The following is an 11,168-nucleotide window of genomic DNA, read 5'->3' on the forward strand; positions in this document are numbered from 1 at the left end:
CATAAGGTTGTGAAAGACTCATAAAAACGGGTGACAGTAGTGGGAGGGCAACAGGTTGAAAGATGACTGTAGAAATCATCACTGACTATTTAAGCTAAAGATATATTTTGTTGAATTTAATAAAGTAATACTCCTCTAAGCTAAATATTTTGTAAAACACCATTCGTTCTACGATATACCAAAAGAATGGCACATACTGATAAATGTTTATTTACTCTCTTTCATAAGAAAGTCATTTTTAATAGTCAATGAAGTCTTCTGGTATTTTTATTTTAGTTGTGAATAATCTGATAAGTTTACATATGATTTGGATATTCATACTAACATTATCGACTGCCTTGTATATAAAGCTCAATTTTAATTATCATTACTGAGCTACTGAGAGGATAAACAACTTGCCAGTTTCTTTAGGCACAATATTTTAGATACTGATAAGTTAACCATTTCTGAAACCAGTTGTACATTTTACAAAAACAGCAGTAGGGGTATGCTATATTTGCAAATGTATTCTTATCTTAGAATTTTTGTTGTTCAATTAGCCCATCAACTTAAGATATAGTTCAAGTAGTAAGATGTTCAGCAACCACTGAACAATTTTCTGGACGAAGAACATGAAATTACAAATTCCCTCCACTCAGCTTCAAATTTCCAGTGCTTCTGGAGCTAGGATAATGCAACCAATTTGAAAATAAAGTAATCATCATATCTCCGCCAATATTTTCTGTCTTAATGGAACTAAGGATCGTGGCTAACACTTTGCATTTAGCTGTTACAAGGCAAAAATTTAAAAATCTATCTTTTATATCTGGCTAACATAATAAATATGATGGTGCTTAAAAAATGTAAAGGATAATAATTGTTGATTTTTTTTGAAAAGCCTTCATTGAAGAAAATGGTCATTCCAATCTTTAAACTTTATGAAATAACCAGAGGGGGCTACAAAAAATTATTTTCAAGCATCTCAATGCATGATATTTGTTTAGCTATGGGAATATCTGTAAAGTTACTGTTCACATTAAAAAGGATAATCAAAGGCTAAAGGTAACGAAAGATCCCCTGAGCAATCAATATGTAATCATTTAGTAAGTAAATGAGAAATTAAAAGTCTTATACAATAAAGCATCTTCTTTCCAACTAAAATTTAAAAATTGCTTTAACATGGACTAAAGGATAATTAATAGAACCCATTACTAAGAGTGGATGGCCTGACCTAGTACTTTAGCAAGCATATTTATTCATCTTCAAAGCCAAGAGAAAGTGCTTCTGAAACTCTGAAACTAGGTCAAAGAAAGAAGTGGTTTTTCTTAGACTATTGTATAATCTAATATTACTTGACTTCTATATTGTTGAGTAACAGACCACAACAAAGGTATCATGTGACTTGTTTACATTTCAGTGAAACACATACAAGGCTTTATTTCATTCTATAGAGTTGAGAATTTATGTGATTCCTTTACAGTTGATTCCAGACCTATTTTAAGACCTTTAATGCCAATAGGTTTTTTGATTTTCAAAGGTCTTATCTCAAGCAATTTTTAATATATTAAAGTTAAAATGATCACAAACACTAAATGTAACCTTGTTGTAATGTTTTTGAAATTAGCTGTGTTATTGTTGCCAACTAACTACTTATAAAGTACAACCATATATGTTTAACTTTTTATCAAATTCAAAATAATTAGTCATTTATCATAACCATTATAGTGTATATCTAATAAAAGATATCAAAGAGTTAACCTCTTACAGATTCAATGTAATCCCTATCAAAATCCCATCTAGGTTTTTTTTTTTTTTTTTGAGAAATTGACAACCTGATCCTAAAATTCATATGGAAATTCAAGGGGGATCAGACTAACCAAGACAATCATGAAAAAGGTGTATGAACTTGGAGGACTTATACTTCCAGTTTCAAAACCTGCTATAGTAAGACACAATAATCAAACCAGTGTGGTACTGACACAGGATAAATATATAGATCAGTGGAATAAAATTAATAATCTAGAAATTAATCTAATATTTTTGGTTAACTGATTTTTGGCAAAGAGATGAGTCAATTCAATGGGGAAAGAATACTCTTTTCAAGAAATGGTGCTGGTATAACTGGTTATCCATTTGCAAAAAGATGAATGTTAGGTCCTACATAATATTATACACAAAAATGAACTCATAGTAGTAATTGCAGACCTAAATGTAAGTTCTACAAGTAAAATAAAAGTAAATCTCTGTGTTAGGAAAGGATTTCTAAGGAATGAAATCAAAGCATGGGTGATAAAATAGAAAATTGGTAAACTGAACATCAAAATTAAGACTTTTATGCTTCAAAGGGCACCATCAAGAAAGTGAAAAGACAACCCACACTTTAAGAGAAAATATTTACCCATCATGTATCTAATAAGGGACTTGAATCTAGAATATACGAACTCTTACAATAATAGAACAAACAAACCAATTTAAAAATGGGCAAAGCATTTGAATAGGCAGTTCTCCAAAGAAATATAAAAATGGTAAACACACAAAGTAGTGCTCAAAATCATTAATCATTACTGAAATGCAAGTCAGAATCCCAATGAGATACCACTTCACACCAACTGAATGGCTATAACAAAAACAGACACAATTATTAGTGAAAATGTGAGAAAGTGGAACTCTTATACGTTGTGATGGGATTATAAAAGTAGAAGCCATTTTAGAAAATGGTTTAGCAGTTTCTCAAAAGGTTAAGCATAGAGTTACCATATGACCCAGCAATTCCACTCCTAGATATCTACCCAAGAAAAATGGGAGCTTATGTTCACACAAAAGACTGTATACAAACATAAATAGCAGCATTATTTGTAATAGCCAGAAAAGTGGTAACAACCAAAATGCTTATTACTTTGTGAGTAGAAAAATAAAATGTGGTGTAGCCATATAAGAGAATATTATTCTACAATAAAAAAGAATGATAGCCAGGCGCAGTGGCTCATGCCTGTAATCCCAGCACTTTGGGAGGCCGAGGTGGGCGGATCACGAGGTCAGAAGATCAAGACCATTTTAGCCAACACGGTGAAACCCCGTCTCTACTAAAAATACAAAAAATTAGCTGGGTGTGGTGGTGGGCGCCTGTAGTCCCAGCTACTCTGGAGGCTGAGGCAGGACAATGGCGTGAACCCGGGAGGCCGAGTGTGCACTGCACTCCAGCCTGGGCGACAGAGCAAGACTCTGTCTCAAAAAAAAAAAGAATAATACATTGTTATTTGCCACAATATAAATGAACCTCAAAAACAGTGCACTAGGTAAAAAGTCAGTCACAAAAGACCAGCTATTGCATGATTTTGTTTATAAGAAGTGTTCAGGATAAGCTAATCTACAGAGACAGAAAGCAGATCAGTGTTGCTTAGGGATGAATGCAGGAGTAAGGGAGGAAACAGAGTGATTGCTGAAGGGCATACAATTTCTTTATGGAGTGATGAAAATGTTCTAAAATTAGCTAATGGTGGTGATTGCACAACTCTATAAATATACTAAAATGCATTTAAATTATATACTTTAAACAGATGAACTATATGGTATGCAAATTATATATCAGTAAAGCTGTTAAAAATGAGGTAACCTCCAAAACACAATAAAATAAGTGACATGTGAATATTTTATGTGATAGCTAGTTATAATAATTTTAGCAGCTGTTTCATATTTTCTTCAGAAATAGCCTGAATTTATGATCTACACTTTTCTATTTTTCCTGTAGCTCTCCATCTTTATCTGTATCTCTCTTTCTTTAAGTGAGTCCAGAAAATTAAAATACTATGATAAGATATGTTTTAAAATCTGAGTAACATAGCTACATCTTCTCCTATTTTAATAAATATCAGTTTGGGTTATTTTAGCTTAATTTGCACTAAGCTCATAAAACCAATTTTATGTTTATGTTTGATGTTGGCAAATCTATTTGACAATTATGAATCTGAGCTGATACTAAATAGTTTCAGATGAATTGTTGCTTTCTTACATTTCTTACTAAATGCTGAGAAAATTCTGATTATTTTAGGAGATAGGATGAAAGAATTATTTCACCTGGGGAAAGAAAGCTCAATGAGAATCTTCTAGTATTTGAAGGATAGTGGCCACTTAGTCTCCACCTACTCTAAAAATCATACCTAGTGACCAGCAAGATGAATTTTTTTAATACCTGTGCAAGAAATTACTAACAGCAAGAATTTGAAACACTGAAATGACTTAGGAAACGTAAGCAAACGTTATCTATTTGCAAAAAGATGAATGTTAGGTCCTACATAATATCATACACAAAAATGAACTCATAGTAGTGATTGCAGACCTAAATGTAAGTCCTACAACTAAAATGAAAGTAAATCTCTGTGTTAGGAAAGAATTTCCTAAATGCTTCTTGTTCATAGGAAAGAGGCCATCCATAGGAGGTGCTGCGGGCTAATGGCTAGAGGCAGAGGATTTCTTCAGATGGATCAATTAGGCACTTTTCCCGTAATAGTTATACAGTTACAAAGGGATTCAGTTGCTTTTTTTTTTTTTCTGTAAGTATATATGTTTTTTGGTAGGGACAGTTCAATATAGATTAAATATCTACATTAGTTTTGATATGTTTTACATCAGCCATTTCACACCCCATAACAATTTCAGTGAAAGAGATCAGTTACACTGATAGCCTAGGCTAGTTTTGGAAAAAATTGGGAAGTTAATAGAGTTAGTTGTTCTTTTGTATTCCCTTTCTTTTCCTTCTTTCATGAATTATGTCTCTTCCTGGTAGGCAGCATGGTATAGTAGGAATGCATTATTCCTGAAAACAAAGCCCAGTTTCCCACATACAAGTTGTTCATCTGGTCTCAGTTGCTTAACCTGTCTCTGTTTCCTCATATTCAAGAGGAAAATAACCAGTCCTACTTTATTAACCTGGTTTGAGCATTAAATGACACAAAGTAGTAGAAACAGAAGAAACCTTTTATTTCCCTTCCTCTTAAGGTCTCTCTTGTCATAAAGGAAAGCAGTAAATGTAAACCACCTCAAGATGCTTTTTTTAAATAAGTTACTCTTTTTCAGGAATATTTGAGTTTAAAAATCGTCTGTGTAGAATAAATTACATGTTGGAAGTAAGGAAGGGAGACCCTTGAGGGCAAGGGACGTTCTAAGTTAAATAATAGTATGAAGGTATACATTATTTACACAGGATTTTGGCCAATTTGGTTGTGTTTTCTAATTTTTTTGTTTTGTTTTGTTTTGTTTGAGATGGAGTCTTGCTCTGTTGCCAAGACTGGAGTGCAGTGGCGCCATCTCAGCTCACTGCAACCTCCGACTCCCTGGTTCAAGGGATTTTCCTGCCTCAGCCTCTTGAGTAGCTGGGATTACAGGCGCGCCACCACGCCCAGCTAAGTTTTGTATTTTTAGTAAAGACAGGGTTTCACCATGTTGGCCAGGGTGTTCTTGAACACCTGACCTCATGATCTGCCCGCCTCAGCCTTCCAAAGTGCTGGGATTACAGGCGTGAGCCACCGCACCTGGCCTTTTAAAATCGATTGTGGGTACATAATTAATGATTATGTAAATAATATAGGTGTATATATTTATGGCATACATGAGATGTTTTGATTATGGACATGCAATGAGATATAAGCACATCATGGAGAATGGGGTATCCACCCTTTCAAGTACTTATCCTCTGAGTTACAAACAATCCAATTACACTCTTTCAGTTATTTAAAATGTACAATTAAGTTATTGACTGTAGTCACTCTGCTGTTCTATCAAATAGTGGGTCTTATGAGTCTTTCTATTTTTTTTTTTTTTTTGTTCCCATTAACCATCCTGATCTCTCCTCTGACGCCCCACTATCCTTCCCAGCCTCAGGTAACCATCCTTCTCTCTGTCCATGAATTCAATTATGTTGATTTTTAGATTCCACAAGTAAACGAGAACATGTGATGTTTGTCTTTCTGTGCCTGGCTTATTTCACTTAACATAATGATCTCCAGTTTCATCCACATTGTTGCAAATAATGGATTTCATTCTTTTTATGACTGAATAGTACTCCATTGTGTGTATGTATATGTACCACATTTTCTTCATTTGTACATTTGTTGGTGAATGTTGGGTCGCTTATGGTATTTTACAAGTTATCTGTTAGTCAAGTATGTCTGACCTGATGGATTTGATGTAATGGCACTTTATATGACATTTAAAACTGATGGCATACAATGAAACATTATTCAGCCTAAAAGAGGAATGAAATTCTGACACATACTACAACATGGATAAACCTTGAAGACATTATGCTAAATAAAAAAAGTCAGACACAAAGAACAAATATGGTATGACTCCACTTATATGAGGTGGGTAGAATAGTCAAATGCATAGACACACAAGGTAGAACAGTGGTTCCAAGGGCCCGGGGGAGAAGGGTTAATGGGGAGTTATTGTTTAATGGGTATAGTGTTTCAGTTTTGGATGATGAAAACATTCTGGAGCTGGTTAGTGGTGATGATTGCATAACAACTGGAAAGTACTTAATGTCACCAAACAATGCATTTAAAAATCATTAAAATCACACCAGTTAGAATGGCAATCATTAAAAAGTGAGGAAACAACAGATGATGGAGATGATGTGGAGAAATAGGAATGCTTTTACATGTTAGTGGGAGTGTAAAATAGTTCACCCATTGTGGAAGACAGTGTGGCGATTCCTCAAGGATCTAGAACTAGAAATACCATTTGATCCAGTGATCCCATTACTGGGTATATACCCAAGGGATTATAAATCATGCTACTATAAAGACATACGCAGACATATGTTTATTGCAGCGCTGTTCACAATAGCAAAGACTTGGAACCAACCCAAATGCCCATCAATGACAGACTGGATTAAGAAAATGTGGCACATATACACTATGGAATACTATGCAACCATAAAAATGGATGAGTTCATGTCCTTTGCAGGGACATGGAAGAAGCTAGAAACCATCATTCTCAGCAAACTAACACAAGAGCAGAAAACCAAACACTGCATGTTCTCACTCATAAGTGGGAGTTGAACAATGACAGCACATGGACACAGGGCAGGGAACATCACATACTGGGGCCTGTCAGTGAATGGGGGGTTAGGAGAGGGATAGCATTAGTAGAAAAACCTAATGAATATGTCTGGTTGATGGGTGCAGCAAACCACCATGGCACATGTATACCTATGTAACAAACTTGCACATTCTGCACATGTATCACAGAACTTAAAGTATAACTTAAAATTTTTTAAAAATCTTTAAAATGGCAAATTTTATATTATGGATACTTACCACAATAAAAAAAAGATAAATAGCTAAATATGAAGTAAATGATGTAATGCAAACACTGAAAAGTACATAGATTCAAGGGAATGAGGAAACAAGCTACAGACTGAGAGAAAATATTTGTGAAAGACATAACCATAAGAGACAGTTATCCACAATGTACAAAGAACTCTTAAAACTCAACAATGAAATAACAAACAACCCAATTTAAAAAATGGGCCACAGACCTTAATGAATACTTCACCAATGAAGATCTGAAGATGGAAAACAAGCATGTGAAAAGATACTCCTAATTTCCTATAAAAATAGACATATTCTTACCATATGACCCACTGACTACGCTCATTGGTATTTACCAAAAGGAGATGAAAACTTATGACCACACAAAAACCTGCAAATGGATATTTATTCACATTCTCACTAGTCTACCCTTTTGGTATTTTTCTGTCTTTTCATGTTAGCTGTTTTGGTTGGTGGGTAGCTATCTTAGTCTCTTCAGGCTGCTACAACAGAATACCAGAGACTAGGTACTTTATAATTAATGGAATTTATTGCTCATGGTTCTGGAGTCTGGATAGTCCAAGATCAAGGTGCCAGCCGACTTGTTGTCTGGTGAGGGCCGGTTCCTCATAGATGGCACCTCCATGTTGGAGCCTTGCTAAGCAAAAGGGGAAGGGCCCACTCCGATGCCTCTTCTATAAGGGCATTAATCCCATTCACATGGGTGGAGCCCTCACGACCTAATCACATCCTAAAGGCCCCACCTTGTAATACCATTACCTTGGTAACTGGCTTTTTAACATGTGAATTGTGGGGGTACAAAAACATTCAGACCATAGCCTTAGCCAGATTAATTGGTATCACTTTTGAAATGATTTCTCACTTGTCTCTATCACAAATATCTCGCTGTCTCTGCTTTTGATTAGGTTAATGTTCAGATATATTTTTTTAAACCCTGTCTTCTTCTTTTAACTTACACAGAAACTCTTCTTTCATATTATTTATTCATAAATAAAATAGTGGATTTTCATTCTGGGTTTGACTTTTGTTTTTCTGGCAAATACTTCAAAAGGTAAATGGTAACATTGAGATTTCAATATCCTAGTATGAATAAATTAACAGCTGTCTCTGCAGAGTCAAAAATCTAGCTTAATGCTTTTGAAATATTTTGACAACTACTTTTCTGATGTAAGTAATTTGGATAGTCTGTTTTTATAGAGAAGAAAAATCAAAATAATTTGGTATCTCAAATGGGTAAAATTATTGAAGCTGACTAGTAAAAGTTAATTATTCATCCAATAGTATCCAGTATGTGTGGAAAAATTAAACCCTGCCAACTAGCAGCTAAATAGAAATGACATCAAATCTTACTAATTCAGATTAATTAAGAATAGTCATGTAAGTGTTAAGTGTGAATACTATTAAAATTAGTTTTATATCTTCCAAGTATTTACTACAAAATTGGTAGGTAAAGTGAAGTAAAGGTTATTTGGAATTTGCTATAGTAAATGTATAAGAATAATTCATAATGCATTAATTATTTAAAGATTTATAAAAATAAGGCAATCAAGAAAATTTATTTTTTCTAGTCAATTAAACATAAACTTTGCAGTACCACGTATATTAGCATTTGCCTAATATATCATTTCTCCTTTTGTTTAGCCTTTCTCTGATCTATTGAAAGTTCGTGATGAACAGATTATGAATTAACTAACAAAGTGTTTTATGATGCTTTGATCTTCTTAGATTCCCAGGATTAAAATTAAATGCATTCAAACAAAATTGTGTATCAAATAATATATATACACACATACATATGTGTGTGCATATATACACACACAATAACATGTGTCCATAAATTTCTACAAATCGGTTACCATCATTATGCATTGCAATAACTGCCAAATAGCATTATATTATTAATAATGTATTTCTAGGTACTCAACCATGTTACAAAATTCATTAACAGTTCTGTCAGTCTTGTATCTATCCTCAGCTGTCACTCAGTTTAAAGGTTGAAGATGCATTTTCATGTTTCACACTATAATTCAACCCCAGGGCCATACCACTCTAGCATGACTGAATCTCTCTGATTCTGAAATAAGAAGTTTTATGAATCTTCTTATTTAGCCATCCTTGAGGGGCATATAGGGACACCCTTGAGGTAATTAATTAGATGGATTCCTCTCTATTCTAGGATTATTAGGGTTTGCTAAAGGGATATAATACATAGTTGATACTTTAAAAGGCTTATATGCCAGTTGAAAATTTGTATAATTTTCAAATGTGCAAGTAGAATCCCACCTTCCCTACCATCCATCCACCACAAACTTCCAGAAGTATTCCTTACATGTTACTTTCATTTGTTTTAGTAAGTTCATTCTCACCATTCTTTACTGTGATTTTTGGAGACTCTGTTCTTATCTCTACCATGGGTTTGGGAGACCCCCTCATTATTTTATATTTCATTCTGGTAATTGTCTAACTTTCATGGATCATATACTCACTTACTTTTATTTGGATAATGCCATTTCCCTCTCTTGGGAGACATGGCATGCTAGAATGTAATCTCTATGGGGATAGCAATTACGGTCTGTATGTTTCATTGCTGTATCTCCAGTGTCTAGAATAATGTCTTACACATGATATGTGCCCAGCAAAATTTGTTGAATGAAAGAATAACAAACAACAATTTAAGCTTTATTTGTAGCAATTGAATTTCTTTTTTTAGAATTTCAATAGTACTTTAAATCCAGTGTTCTAGATGGCATTGATAAAGAAATGCATTCATTTTACCTAAAACTTTCAGATAACCACAGAAGATGAATCTCACAAACTCCTCTCCTCAGCTTGGAATGTACACATTTGGCAACTCAAAATTTTCACTACTCTGTGCATGTCTGCAAATGACTGCAGAAGTCACCATGAGTGTTCATTTTGGGGGTTACAAATAAATTTCACTGAGTAAGCAAACTTACAAATATGGACCTTGCAAGTAACGAGAATCAGCTGTACTTCTGGGTCCTGCCCCTTCATTTGCATTGTTTACTTCAGTTGCTCATTATGGTATCCTAGATTATTATAATTGTTGCCTGTTATCATTGCCTCAAGTCTCTTTCATTCCTCCTTCTACTGATTTTTAGGACTCTTAATTGGTTTTATCACACCGCAGTGTAAAAACTTTCAGTGTTAACCCCATTGCTGAATAAATGTATTTAAATGTATCAACACAGCATATAAATTAGTCCCAGCCTACTTTTCCAGCCCACACACACTATTTTCTTTTTGAACATTACTATTTAAAAGTATAGTTTTAAAACAAAAAGTATATTGTTATTTTATAACTCTATACCTTAATTTTTTCTCATACTCTCAGTAATAGTCTCATCTTTCTTCACTACTGGATAAAGATAAGCTTCAAATGTCATCATCTTTGAGTAGGCATCTGAATCTTCATCAGGCTGATAGTTGTCTTATCACCTTACTTCCATAGATTATTATATGTGAACTGTATTATTTGCTTAGCCCTCCCCACACACTGTACTCTATTTTAAGGTAGGAGCCATAGTTTATTCATATAATTTCTCTTTCTCTACTCACATCCAATTAGTCGGTATGTTTCATGAGTTCAGCTTTTAAAATATCTGCTTTAATAGTACCAAATTCAGCATCTGACCCTTGTTAGCCTACCAATAGATGTGTGTTAAATAATTAGATGAGTGCATAAATAAACAGTTGACCTATGGTCAATTTATAAGAGATAATTTTGCCTGGTAACATATTTTTATTAACAGCTCCTAAGATAATAAAATGATAGTTTGGAACTCTCTGTGTATTAAAATTAAAGCATATAAAATTATATAAGCATTTACTGACATT

The sequence above is a fragment of the Piliocolobus tephrosceles genome, chromosome 6 (assembly GCF_002776525.5).
Source record: "Piliocolobus tephrosceles isolate RC106 chromosome 6, ASM277652v3, whole genome shotgun sequence".
Taxonomy (NCBI): domain Eukaryota; kingdom Metazoa; phylum Chordata; class Mammalia; order Primates; family Cercopithecidae; genus Piliocolobus; species Piliocolobus tephrosceles.